At 49.8% G+C, this 15,029-nt stretch overlaps 1 long non-coding RNA gene across 1 annotated transcript; it reads right to left on the minus strand.

Annotated features, from left to right (window-relative positions):
- Positions 1-13,757: 13,757 nt before the first annotated feature.
- On the minus strand, positions 13,758-14,515 carry LOC136351504 (uncharacterized). Its single transcript, XR_010734712.1, has 3 exons — positions 14,427-14,515; positions 14,068-14,347; positions 13,758-13,983 (listed from the first exon to the last, which is right to left on the minus strand). It is a non-coding gene; the product is annotated as an uncharacterized lncRNA (long non-coding RNA).
- Positions 14,516-15,029: the final 514 nt, after the last annotated feature.

Below are 15,029 nucleotides of genomic sequence, written 5' to 3' on the forward strand. Positions count from 1 at the left end.
TGCAACCACTCTGCCCTCTTGCATTAGGACACATCCAAGTCCGTGACGGGATGCATCACAATAGACTTGGAAGTCTTTCATCTGGTCGGGCAGGATCAAAACCGGTGCGGATACTAATTTCTTCTTGAGCTCCTCAAAGCTCTTATCGCACTCAGCTGTCCATTTAAACTTCTCATCCTTCTTAAGCAACTGAGTCATGGGTCGGGCGATCCTGGAGAAATTTTCGATGAATCGGCGGTAATAACCCGCAAGTCCAAGAAAACTCCGAATCTGCGACACGGTCTTAGGTGGGGTCCATTTGGTAACTGACTCCACGTTCGATGGGTCGACTGCCACACCCTGAGCTGTAATGACATGACCCAGAAATTTGACTTCCGTCAACCAGAAGTCACACTTGCTGAACTTGGCGTATAGCTGGTGCTCCTTCAACTTTTCGAGTACCAGACGGAGATGTTGCTCATGTTCTTCCTCGGATTTTGAGTAGATAAGTATGTCGTCGATGAATACCACAACAAACTTGTCCAGAAATTCCATGAACACTTTGTTCATCAGATTCATGAAGAATGCGGGTGCGTTGGTAAGTCCGAAAGACATAACCGTGCACTCATATAGCCCGTACCGAGTGGTGAAGGCCGTCTTCGGAATATCCTCTTCCCGGATTCTCAGCTGGTGGTAGCCTGATCGCAGGTCTATCTTAGAAAATACTTTAGCTCCTTTCAGTTGATCAAATAAATCGTCGATTCGCGGCAAAGGATATTTATTCTTGATTGTGACCTCGTTGAGTGCGCGATAATCAACGCACATCCTCTTCGTCTTATCCTTTTTCTCCACAAAAATGACCGGAGCGCCCCAAGGTGAAGTGCTTGGTCGTATGTACCCTTTCTGCAGCTGCTCATCAACTTGCTTCTTGACCTCTGCTAATTCGTTGGCCGCCATTCTGTATGGTCTCTTATAGATTGGAGCGGTTCCCGGTGCCAAGTCAATCCGGAATTCAATCTCTCTCTTGGGTGGCATGGTAGTGAGGTCTTCGGGGAACACTTCTGGATACTCGCAGACTATGGGTATATCTTCCAATTTCCTCAAGTTCTTCTCTACGGTGTCCACTGGAACTTCCATCTCGACCTGGTTCAAGGAGACCCCTTGCTTTGGTGAGACTAGAGATTTGTACACCACTGTTTCTCCCTTCTCGTTGGTCAAGGTGACTGTGCGATTCGCACAATCAATGACTCCCTTGAACTTAGTCAGCCAATCCATCCCAAGAATGACATCTAGGTCTTTGGATTCAAGAAGAATGAGGTTGGCTAGAAATGGTGATCTTTGGATTTCTATTAGCACTGAGGGGCTAAAACTGACTGAGGTTGAACTATTTCCCGGGGTATGAACCCTCATTGGTGTGCTAAGCTCTTCTTTCCTTAACCCATACCTCCCCACAAATTTCTTTGAAATGAAAGAATGCGTTGCACCAGAATCGAAAAGTACTGTTGCAGGGATTAAGTTAACAGGGAACGTACCCAGTACGACCTCCGGTGCTGTTTGTGCCTCCTCTGCAGACGCGTGGTTGACACGAGCCTGGATAAACCTTGGCCCGGCACGCCTGGGCTTCGGGCATTTGTCAGCGAAGTGACCAAGCTCGCCACAGTTGAAGCAGGACCCTGGTTTTGCTCCAGTCTCCTTCTTGGCTTGCGCGGGCTGGCCTGACTGTGCCGGTGCCATTGGTGGGCGTGGAGCTGTACCGCGGTTGGGCTGACTTCCATGGTGGTTCTGACTGCCACTAGTGCCCTGGTGGAAGTTGCTAGGGTTGAACGGGCGGTGCTGACGGACGATCATGGTGGTAGGTCCACCCTGCTGCCCGGGAGTGAAGCGCGGCCTCTGGTGACTTCCCTGAGGTGCCCTGAACTGAGCGGCCTTCCTCTTCCTGTCCATCTTGTTGCGTTGATCCTCCTGGCGGATTGCCTTGTCGACCAGCCTCTCAAAGTCAGCGTAGTCCCCAGATATCAGTTGGTTGGTCAGCTCATCATCCAAACCCGCCATGAACTTCTCCTGCTTCTCGGCGTCGGTGCGGACATCCTCTGGTGCATATCGCGCGAGGCGATTGAACTCGTGGAGGTACTCTGTCACAGTCCGGTTGCCCTGATGGAGCGCCCGGAATTCCCTCTTCTTTTGTGCCACGACCCCATCTGGCACCTGTGCCTTCCTGAAGCTACGGCAGAACTCTGCCCATGTGACTTCAGTACCCGGTGGGCGGGTGGCCATGTGGTTGTCCCACCAAGCTGACGCGGGACCCTGAAGCTGGTGTGTGGCGAAAGCGACCTTCTCCTGATCATTGCACTGCAGGAGATTCAGCTTCTTCTCTATGGCATGGAGCCAGTCGTTCGCCTCCATGGGGTTGGTGGTGCTGGAGAAGGTGGGTGGCCTGACGCGTAGAAACTCTGGCAACTTGGACTGAGGGGGAGGGGGACCAAACTGCTGGTGCTGCTGTTCGGCGTGCTGCATCATCCTTTGGTGCATCTGCTGGTGCTGCTGCTGCATCTGCTGCATCATGGCTGCCATCATCTGAGTCTGATGTGCCATAACTTGGGCAAGCGTCGGATTCTCGGGAAGTGGTGGCGGACCATTGCCAGAATCACTGTTGGGGTGCACACCATCCACGCGTTCTTCGCCGTTGCTGCCCTCGCCTGTCGTGCGGTTGCCAGTCCTGGTGTAGACCATCTGGAGGGAAAAGCAGATGGGGGAAAAGAAGAAAAACAGATGCTCAAGAACTAAGCTTTATTACAAAGGAATTAAAACTGCAATTGTTCTGATCTGAATTAAAAACACTTAAAAGAGCAAGCAAACATCCTTATTAAGACAGCCATATCATAGGCACATGATATCAACCGTCAACTGACCCCAAACAAGCAGCCTAAACACGCAAACTAACAACCAGAAGCTAGACCATCGATAAACTAGTGGGAAAAACGAGCCTAATGCTCGGAACGGCTCCTGCGGTCGGTGGAGTCGAAAGCGTCCTCCTGCTCGTCACCCGGTCCCTCTGAGCGACTCCTGGAGCCTGACAGATCAGTCTCGCCGCTGCCACTGGGAGTAGCAGACAGCCAACCTCCGGTACCACTGGCTGAACCTCTGGCGGCTGATGCTGGAGCGAAGGAGAGAGTGAACGCGGGAGCTGGAACTGGAGCTGCAGGAACTGCGGGCGGAACTGAAGGTGCTGCGGGAGCTGCTGGTGGAGGTGGGTTCCTGGGCGCAAGCTGGATGCGCACAGGTGCAGTCGTCGTCTTGCGGGGCGTGGTGCGGATCCGGACTCCTCCTGGCGCTGGAAGACCCTTTAGCTGAGCGTTCTCCTTCTTCAGGCGCGCTATCTCGTCCTTCAGAGCGACGATCCTCATGAGCTTCCCATCGTTCAAGGCCTTGGTCGCCTTGTGCAGGTCCGAGTGCATCCTGTCCAATCCCCTCATCACAGCACACATGTGACCAAAGGTGGTGTCGTTCTCGCCAGCTGTCGGACGGAAGGAGCTGACGCCATCACCATGGGCTCGACGGGGGTGGTAGCGGTACGCCGTGTCGTGGAAGATGTAGTCGTGGCGCTCCCGTAGTCTGGCCATCATCAAGTAGGCTGCCTCCTGACAAGCGTGATCTGCTGTGCCCCCTGACGCCTCAACCGCCATGTTAGCAAGGCAAGTCCCCACGTAGCCATGGACCTCCAAGCGGACACGGTGAGGAAGCTCGCCACTGAGCGGCGGAATGGTCGTGTACTCCGGCGCGTTGGGGTAGCCCACCACCAGTGTCATGCGTGCCAGCTCTGCCACAAAGTCGATCATGCCTTCTCCGCGGTGGTTGGGTGGGTGACCGGCCATCTAGAGAAGACAAAGGAGTAGGATCAATGCATGCTCAAATCCAAATTTAAATAAAGCAATTAAAGACTCAAATAAGAGAATCGAATAAGAGCGGAATTTTATGCATAGATCATTTTGCATGAGAGCGAATAAATAAGACATACTCACATAACGACAAAATAATGGGAAATTAGATACATATTTAATAATAACAAACAAAGCATAAATACCTTGCAACCCATGTTATAGAGCTAGGACCTAATGCATTTCACCCATCAAACCCCAACTGACTGACGAATAAATCCCAATAATTTTACTAAAACCCTAAACTGACTTGTTTTGAAAAAATCTCACTTAAACAAGCGACAAGATTTTTCCCTCGAACCACAAGAACAGATCCCAATTTTCCCGGAACAAATCCAATTGCAAAGAACATATGCAATGAAAAGGATTCAGAGGGCTCTTAGGTTTTTCCATTTGGCTTGTCCTACGGTCAAGGTCGGCTCTGATACCAACTTGTCACGCCCAGAAATTCCCGAATAGAATTCCAAGCAGAATGTGCATTAAAATCCCCGTCCAGGACCAGCCGGGGTACACAAACGACAATGTTGACATTCAGATCCACGTCTTACAAACGTCATAAAAGTCTTACAAAAATGCAGCGGAAAACAAAAGGTAACTGGAGCTAAGCCCTGACTAAACTGCAGCGGGAACACCACTCCACAGGCATCCTCGACGGCACGGACGAAGCCTACTCCTCGAGGAAACCTTCATCTGACACATACCCGTCCTCTGGGGTTGGGAAAAGTAGAGCAAGACTGAGTACTACCCACTGTACTCAGCAAGTCATACCGGAATAGGGGTATGATGCAGGGAATTAACAAAGAAGAGCTAGAGTGGTTCATTTGCATAAATACTGGCATTTATAAACAGGAATTGAATGCGAAAACGGTTGTAATAATTAAGCAGTATTAAACATCCGCTGTCCAACGCTAACCCACGTTGCGACAGGCCCAACCATCCACCTAAACTATCCAAATTCATCAGATTACACTAGGGTGAGACTAATCACGGTGAATCTGGTTGACCGCCCATAACCGCGGGCGCGGCTATTCGAATAGTTTTACTCTGATCAGAGGTGTACAACTGTACCCACAAGACACAGCCCCACGACACGTTTCCGTGCGCCGACATGCCACCACGACATACCGGAAAGAGGCCGTGACAGGACCATTCGCATAACCCCCTCTAACCAAGCACACCACACCTCAGGTTTCACCCCCACTCCTCGCAAGGCAGCGGGCAGTCCCCTCTCGTGCCTAGGTGAATCCGGAAGCCGCATAGGCCGTCGCAGGGCCCATCCAAACTCCATCACGCCCACCCTTGCCTGGATGCGTCGGCTAGAGGAAAGCTACACTACAAGCCCAGCCGTTGCCCACGCTGGCTTGTGGTAAGTACGATAAGTTCTTCCAGGGCATCCCGCGAACCGGTCCTTAACTGTCATGGGTGCGACCAGCAAAACCATGCACCCACAGCCCACCATGTGATTCATTTTAATTAACCAACACCAGAGCGGTGGTACTAATCCAACATTATCATATAAACCTATAGTCTAGGTTTTAAATGAGATCTCCCCATTGTGTGCTAGTTGAACTAAGCATGGCTAAGCAAACCCTAGTCCTAACTCTAATCATGTTATGACCCAAGCTAACAAAGGAGCATGGTATCAAAATAGCATGGCTGTAACAATAGGTAACCATCCCATAGTAATATTGCAAAACAAATGCGGTATTTGAAAGAAAACATTAGGACATTTGCAATATAGGATCAATATGATCAAGTGACAAGCATGACTTGCCTTGCTCTGCTGCTGGAGGGACCTCGGCGACTATCTCGAAGTACACCGGAGCGTCGGAGGGATCGGAATCTAACGACATACAAAGCAAACATTGCAAACAGGCTATAAGACTACTGAAACAGAGAACAAAACCATTTTTAATGGATTCTACACATTTTCCTTGATTTACTGAGACTTGAATGGGATTAAACGGAGCTCGGATGAATTAGTTATGAATTTTAGAAGATTCACTGTGTTTATTACTATAACCAAAAATCCTTAAATAATTTATTGCGCAATATTAACCAGGGCTGACGTCAGCACAGGTGGCGCGGCGCCGACATGCGGGGCCCACCGGTCAGCGACACGGGGAGGAGAGAGGAGGCGTTGGCACGCGGGACCCACAGGTCAGTGGCGCGGGAGAGGGAAAGGAAGGGGCGGCGGCACTCGGCGCGACCCGGCTCAAGACCGGCCGACCGGCCGCGGCGACGGCGACGGCGCGCGCGCGAACGGGTTGCCGGCGACGGCACCCGGCGGCGGAGGCGACGCAAAAGCGGCGGCAGCGGACGGCGGCAACGACCCAAAGCGACGGCGAGCGCGGGTGGCGGCGACGCACGGGGAAACGGGGAAGGAGAGGAGAGGAGATGCCTCACCGAGGGTGGCCGGCGCGGAGGAAGACGATGGCGAACGGCGACGGCAGGCCACGGGAGGCGACGGCGACCGGCGGACGAGCTTCGGCGTGCCCTAAGGAAGGAGAAGAGAGGGATTAGAGAGAGGGAGATGGACAACGGCGACCGGCATCCGAGGCCGAAAGCGGCGGTAGAGATGGTGCTCACCCGTGCGCGTGGGGATGAGGGCTCCGGCGACGAACCTCGACGGAGGAGGGGTGGACGAGGTGGACCTCGGCCGCGCGAAGCTAACGGCGACGACGGCGCAAGACGGCGGCGAGCCTAGCGGCGGCTAGCGGCGGCCGAAGTAGCAAAAACGGCGGCGGCGGGTGTTTGCACGGCGCGGGAGCGATGGGGAGCTCGGGAGAGGTCGGCGAAATGGGGAAAAAGCGAGAGGGGGTGCCGGCGATGCTTAAATAGGGGGAGAGGGAACCGGACGTGGCCGGGAGCGGCGGGAATCGCCGCCGACGCGGGGGAGTGGGGAGGAGAGAGAGGCGGGATTCGGTTTTCGAATCCCGGCCATCTCGGGAGCGGGCGCGAGCGGGAGAGAGAGGGGAATGGGCGCGGAGAGCGCGGCGCACGCGCGGACGTGGCCGACGTGGCCCGGGGAAGGCGGAGGCGTGGGCGCGGCGACGGTTGCGGGCGCGGCGGCGCGCCGGGATCGGCGGGAGGTGGGAGACGGGTCTGACAGGTGGGTCCCACCTGTCGGCGACCCCGGGAGGGAGGGAGGCGGGCGGCCGGCTGCCGGGCTGGGCCTCGGCCTGCGGCCGGCCCAACAGAGAGGGGGGGGGAAGAAAAGGAGAAATGGGCCGACGGCCCATTTGACAAAAAGGAGGAAAAAGAGAGGAAAAAGAAAAAGAAAAAGGAAAAAGGATTTTCCCTGGAATAAAATATTGCTTGCTCAATTTTAATTGGTTAAAATTATTTCTAGAGCTCTGAAAATTCCACTAAAAATCCTGTTAATGAATTTTGACATGTAGAACTCAAGAAAAATTCCACATGTCAAGTCCGATTATTATTTGCATTACTTTCTTAGGGTTTTCTCCTGATTTTACCTGCATTTTCTTGGGGTCATTTGAAAATTACAATTTTGGCTTGGGAGGAAAACTTCGGGGTGTGACACCGATCCCCTAGCTGACGTGGCAGCTACCTCAGCGCCAACTGCTTCGGCGCTGAGGTGCCCAACCTCAGAGCCAAGTAAGTTGGCGCTGACCTTGGCTACTTAGAGCCCGGCCGAGGCCGCCCCAGCTAGTTCTTCCTCCATTTTTTCCCCAGCCGCCCGCCTAGGGTTCGGTCGCCACCGCGTTCTCCTCGCCCAATCTCCCCCAAAAACCTCTCTAATCGAAGGTGATTTGTGCGGCATTGAGTTTGGGATCGGAAGAGAAGGTAAACCCCTCTATAAACCCTAAGTTCCCCAAAGTTTTATTGGATATTTTGCATTGTTTTGGTTGTAGACGTGGTTTGATAATAGTTGGCTAAGGATGGATTATTAGATGGATAATATGGGTGGGGATGAAGTGTGGAGGTGGCATATCTTTATCCATTTGGTTGTTATTGATACATTTCACAAAATATATTTGGGATGGATGTTTGGTGATGCACTAGGGTTTGATGGGAGATGGATGTGTGGTGATGGCCTAGGATGTGGGATGGATTTGTGGTGATTGAGAGGGTTTGAAAGGGGTTGATGTGTGGTGAAGGGTAGGTAATTTGTAGGAGTAGAGTTTTTTTTTATCAATAATGTGTAGTATTTGAGTAATGTACTTATTTATTGGAAAAATTAGACATGTTGTTAGCTTTTGAAGTATTGGTATTGCAATGGTAATTACATATTATTTTCAAGTAATTAATGTTTATGCATGGGTTAAAAATTGTAGATGGATAGATTGGTCCGGCTTCATTATGGTGGTTGTGTGGTAGATGAAAGTACACATGGAAGCCAATTTGAGGGAATGACAGTTAGACAATTAGTGTTTTTTGCGAAGCCTACCTTTGAGGAGTTAATGTCTCGCATCAAGCATGAATTGGATTGGAATGATGAGTCGGTTGGTATGCAAGGGAGATACGATGTGGGCGGCGGTGTCATGTCACATAAATTTATGTTAGACTTGAATGGAGAGATCGAATGGCAAACATATATAGATATAGTATTGGGGTCACATTTCAAATCTCTTGAGGTGTTTGCATGGAAGAAAGATGGTAGGATAGGGAAGAAAGAACTTATAGACCTTAATGAAAGTCCACTCATAGAATCATCCATTAGCTGTCACGAACTGTCGGAGAGGTGTAGTAGGAAGGAAGAATTGATTGAGGAAGACGTGGAGGGGGGCGAGGGAGTAAATGATATGGCGGATGTGGAGGTCAGGGAAGAGAATGACCCGGTAAAGGAGGAAGTACATGCAGAGGAGAATGTGCCGTTAAGGGAAGAAGTACATGCAGAGGACAATGTGCCGTTAAGGGAGGAAGTTAATGTGGAGGAGAATGTGCCGGTAAGAGAGGAAGGAGATGTTAAGGATGGTCGGGAGGTAGGAGATGATGTGGAGTTGCCTGAGGAAGAAGCGAATGCTAAGAATGTAAGTATGGGCCTAAGGGAGTTGGCTAGGCTGAAATTCTATACCCGAGAGGAGTGTGAGGAGGCTATGATACGCAGTGGATTGAACCCAGGCTGGTTGGAGTATGATACAGAGGATGAATTGGATGAGTCCGCTTCCGACTCCGATGATGATCGTCCAGTGCGTAAGATGTCAGAGCATGAAAGGACTGTGTTTGCGAAACTGGTGGGTAGAAACCCGGAAATAACATAATTCGAGGATCTTACCAGATCTGGGCTAGCAATTGCTGATGGGGATCCACAATATGACGGTGCCTTCGAACCAATGTGTGATGAACCAAGGAAGGGGTTGGAGTTTCGATCGATGGATGATCTGAAAATATGGCTACAGAGTTATTCTATCCGTGTCCACCGGCCGTACCATGTGAAGGAATCTAACGCGTCAGTAAAGTATACTGTGGCTTGTCTCGATCGCCATTGCAAATGGCAGATTAATGCAAGGAAGAGTGGAGGAGATAGGTGGCGGGTGACTAGGGTGGGCGAAGACCACACATGCTGTAGTGCGGAAGTAACCGGCAAGCATTTGCAACTTACTTCAAGGTTTATTGGAAACAGGTTACAGGCATTTGTGCGAGCTGAACCAACTTTATCTCCAGCAGCGATTGTCGAGGCAGTTGAGCAAATATGGCACTATCGGCCTACGTATGGCAAAGCATGGCGTGCTAAGCAAGTTGCTATGAAGGTCATTTGGGGAGATTGGGACGAGGCGTATGTTCGCTTGCCTACACTGATGCGTGCCATCAAAGCAAAGAACCCTACCATGCATTTCCGTGTTGAGGCTCATCCCGAGAAGTCCAGGATGGTGGATGGAGTACAGAGGCGAGTATTTGGACGTGCATATTGGATATTTGGCCAGTCCATAGAAGCATTCAAGCACTTGAGGCCGGTGCTAGCAATTGATGGCACTTTCTTAACCGGTAAATACCAAGGTACATTGCTCACGGCAATAGGGGTCGACGCCGGGTTACATCTTGTTCCCTTGGCGTTTGCTCTGGTAGAGAAGGAGAATACATCCAACTGGGAGTGGTTCATCAACATGTTGAGAAACAAGTTGATCGGTCCTAATAGAGAAGTGTGTATAATTTCTGATAGACACCCTGGCATTTTGAACTCCATCATCCACATCATGCCTCATCACCTAACCATTCACCACAGGTGGTGCATGAGGCACTTCTGTGCTAACTTCTACACAGCTGGAGCTACGACTGATCAGATGAAAGATCTTGAGCGCATATGTCAAATAAATGAGAAAGCATTGTTCCTAGATGAGATCAAACGCCTCATGGGTGTGGTCGGAGAGAGGCCAAAGAAGTGGCTAGAAGACCATATGCCACTTAAGGTCAAATGGGCAAGAGCATTTGATACCAACGGGCGTCGTCATAGCATCATGACTAGTAATATGGCCGAGAGTTTCAATAATGTATTGAGAGGCATTCGGAAACTGCCGGTTACAGCTATTGTGGCATACACATTTTCGAAGTGCAATAGTTGGTTTGTCGATAGACACAAAGAGGCAACTGTAGATATCCTGTGTGGAAAGAAGTGGCCCACAAAAGTTAAGGACATGTTGGAGGAGCAGCAAAGACGAACCTTGGGGCAAAGGGCAGCATGTTTTGATTTCCCTTCGATGAAGTATGAGGTCAGCGAGCAAGGCGGAGTCACGGCGGCTGGGGTTCAATGGGGTGGACGTCACTACGTCGTGGTTGCGAGAGATAACACATGTAGTTGTCAGTTCCCTCAGCTCCATCACTTGCCATGCTCCCACATGATAACCGTTTGTAAGTTGCGAGGTTTGGATGTGGAGGTGGCCCCCCGAATGTGTTATGAAGCTTCCAATAAGGCTGTGCAGGACTCGTACTCCCCTAGGTTTGAACCTTACCTAGATCCATCGCAGTGGCCAAGTTATGATGGAGAGTTCTTCGTGCCCGACTTGTCGTTACAGAACAACACACGAGGAAGAAGAAGGACAAGAAGGTTGAAGAACGATATGGACAAAGCATACAAAGGCTCAGCCAACCGACGGTCCCACATGATACTCGTACCCGTCTAGGTACCACGGTCGAGACGGGACCTGTTCGCGACAGAGTGGTTAGTTTCTAGCATTAATGTTGTATATTATTTCATTTCAATGCCATATATGTTGTGACTTACTTCATTTCAATCCTACAGGCTCGAGAGCTCTTGCGGACCGTCAACGACGCGGGAATGGCGCTAGGCACGGCTCCTGGCTCCGAAGGAGAGGGCGGCACCCTCCGCAACGCCCTACAGGTAATCGTTGGAAAGAGATGAAACTACGGTGTTTTCTTCCAAAAGCGATAACTTAACATGGATTATTTTTTATGCAGAGACTACGGCAGCGATGTCGGAAGTTGGCAGCAAGGCTCGGCTGCAGGTCGACTGATGTGGTCGAACATGCTCATGCCCACCAAGAGGGGGATGAAGAAGGGGAGGTGGGTGACGAGGAGGGCGAGCAAGACAAAGAGGCGGAGGAAGGAGATGAGGAGGAAGAAGGGGATGAGGACAGAGAAGAGGAGGCGGTTGAGCTCGGTCCCTCGCAGCTAGAGGACGCACCAGAGTCGTCACAGCCGGATATCTCGCAGCCCGGCCCGTCTCGACCACGACGCCGGCGGGCTCCTTCGCAGGACTGGAGGTACACCCCCGACATGCCTCATCCTCGCACTAGAGGTAGGAGGAGGTGAGTGCATGGTTCAATGGATGGATGGATAGATGGATGGACTTGATGCATGGTTCGATGGATGTATGGACTGGATGTATGGACTCGACTGGATGTATAGACGAGGATCGATGGGATGTTTTTATTTCTTATATGTATGGACTTCATATATGGATGTATTGATGGATTCTATGGATGTATGGAATGATGTTGGGATTGATGGATGGATGTATGTATTGTATGGTTCTCTGGATATATTACTGCCTGTAAATTTTTGTGATTTGATGTTTGCCTGTGTTGTGTGCAAAGTTTTGCTAAAGTTTAGCAGGGCTGGGACGTCAGCGCCATGCTAAATGGCGCTGACATGTCCAAACTCAGCGCCAGTGCACCTGGCGCTGAGGTCCCAGCCCAGCCATCCAGAAGGCTTGCTGGGCTGGGCCAAGGCCGAAACGGCCAAGTCCCACCTCAGCGCCAGGTGGGCTGGCGCTGAGTGTCCCACGGTCAGCGCCATTATGGCTGGCGCTGAGGTCCCAGCCCGCAAGCCATCCAGAAGGCTTGCTGGTCTGGGCCTTGGGGTTGCGGCCAAGTCCCACCTCAGCGCCAGTCCGGTTGGCGCTGAGGCAGCTGCCACGTCAGCTGGGGATCGGCCCGGCCGCCACGGTGGCACAATGTCAGAGCCAGTCCCGTTGGCGCTGACACGGCCAACGTCAGCGCCAATGTGTTTGGCGCTGAGGCGACGGCCTATTTTTGGTTGAAGTTTTTGGCAGGGGTTAGTTTCGAAATAAGTTTTCCAAAAGGGTCAATTTGTCAAAAAAAAGGGTAGTAAGAAGACCGACATACGAATGTACCAAGCATGTATGCATGGTCTGATCTCTCGTCTCTTCCTGTGTGCATTAGCATGCATGATCCATAACCTTTTTTCTATCAATAGGATGCATGCGGCTAAAAACCGCTAAGTACTCTTGTTGAATAGCTAGCTCACGTTTATGCAACTTCATTAACGATCGTGCAATAATGATCAGTTAAAACTTATTGTATTGCAAAGTACATGGCTTAGTCCAAATTGCTCGCGATGGATAGGCCAATATTTTCTATATATATATGGTACTTTTGAAGTGGTGGTGTGAGGTAAGTCGTCGCCTTTTTTTGAAAGTAAAGACTATGTACATTATTGAAAAGTCGTAAATATGTCATTTTTTAAAGCTATCATAATAAATAAATATAATTTATCGTAAATGCAGATGTTTAAGAATAGTGCCAATACATATTACCTTCGTATAACACTGTATTAGTGTATGGTTATAACTACCTCACTACACTGGTCAAGGTCACCTGTGACGGGCCCAAACCCTCACCTTTGACGGTTTTGGGCTTGGTCAATGATCAGTGGTCACTGGTAAGTCCAGTCACCTTTGACGGGTGGCCGGCCGTCAGTGGTGACATCCACCTCTGACGGGCAAGTTAATAGAAGGCCGTCAGAGGTGTTGGTCTAAGCTAGACTAGGGCTTGTTAGGACCCGTCACAGGTGTCTCATCTCTGACGAGCCCCTAAATAAAGGCCCGTCAGAGGTGATGATCTCCGGTATATAGTAGCCGTCACAGGGTGACCCACCTGTGACGGGCCCGAAAGTAAAAGCCCGTCACAGGTGGGTCACCTGTGACGGTCCGACGTTTGCGAGTCCGTCACAGGTGAGGTTACCTGTGACGGATGTTTCTTCCGAACCGTCACTGATGAGTTAATTCCAGAAAAAAAATAAATGCTAAATATTGGCTAGCCTCAGGAATTGCTAGCCATGCCCTCTGAAAAACAGAAACATCACAGGTGCCAGTCACCCCCCCTCCATATCACATATTCCCCAACTGCCCAACATCACAGATGCATCACATATCACAGATCCATCACAAAGCAACAATTTACAACATCACATATGCAACAATTTAATTTATTATAGCACACAATTCATACCCCATGAAAGTCCTCAAATGATTACCAAAATTTCTTTTATTCTGTTCGTTGTGAACCTCCACAACCTGTCAATAAGGGAAAAAAAAGGAGAAAACAGATGAATAGTACAATATAAATCGTAGTTGATCAAATGTGATGACAATTTAGTAAAGTACCATAAATATTGCACATATGAAAGTAAATTACATTGCACTCTATAAAAACATAATTTTTTACATCGCCAGAAATTATAAAAACATCTTTTTTACATCACAATAAATTATCTAGCCAAGTTCATGAGTCTATTTGGCATGAAAACGTCCTTTCTTGTTCATTATTTCTGCAAGAATAAAGGCACACAATTCGCCTCTGATAGCGGGGGGGTTGATGGGTGAGATCTTGAAGCCAGCTCTACCTTTCTGTTTAATAAATAAGAGGTTAATTAGCACGTTTTGAATAGCAATGTAGATATTGAAATGAGCTTATTCGCCATTAGCAACAACCTCAGGGTCGAAATCTTTCACCTCTCTTAGAAGTGTTGACATGTTGTGGCACACGTGGAAACCACATTGGTCTCCGATCTGTTGTGCGCATGCAAACTTGGTGTCATGATAAAGTTCGTTCTTGCCCTCCTTGTGCCTACCACCCTTTTCCACATATGGGCCCCAAGCCATATTTAAGGCCTTGGTGATTTCACTGAAATCATAATCTTTGGACTTATTGGAGTTAAGGTAGGTAACCCTACTCCACTTAGGTACGATGACTAGGAGAATCCAATGTCGCCTGCGCAGTGGTTATGTAGCGTTAGTACTAAGAACCTTAACTTCAAAAACAATATACACGAAGGGTATTGTCCTCTTACTCTTGGTTGTGTGCGCACATGATGTACTCCTTGTCTTGATGGGCCCATAAACACCGGTTGACATAGTCAACCACCTCAGTGGAGCTCTGTTGTAAATTAACCTCATTCACCATGGATGGATCAAGGAACCCAACCTGATTACCATGGCGACGACTCTCGATCCAACACAACCTTAAAATATTTACGTATTAGAACTAATTTAATTAGGAGATATAGTCCAGTCATATCACAAGTATAGAAGGTATGCACTTACAAGGAGTAGCATTTTAGAAGACCAGTGTCCAACTTCCGGATCCTGAAAAGGTCGAAGAGGTCATCAAAGCCTATAGTTATATAGGCAGGCGACGATAGGAACGGCTGGTGGTCGTGATGTCCAACTATGGATGACTCTCTCATTTTCCGCTTGGCATTGCTTAGCTCCATGTATTGCTTATGTAGCTCTCGGCAAGCAATACCCATCACAGCTAACACATTGTCCTCCACCAATGGCATGCCTAGCTCAAATTGGGATGGCGCCCTCACGACCTTCCCCGATTTGCTCACCGGCATCGACGTCGCAGCCTTGCCCCTTTTTGGCTCCGGCGCCAACTCCCCGACCTTCCC

The sequence above is a fragment of the Oryza sativa genome, chromosome 8, assembly GCF_034140825.1.
Source record: "Oryza sativa Japonica Group chromosome 8, ASM3414082v1".
Taxonomy (NCBI): domain Eukaryota; kingdom Viridiplantae; phylum Streptophyta; class Magnoliopsida; order Poales; family Poaceae; genus Oryza; species Oryza sativa.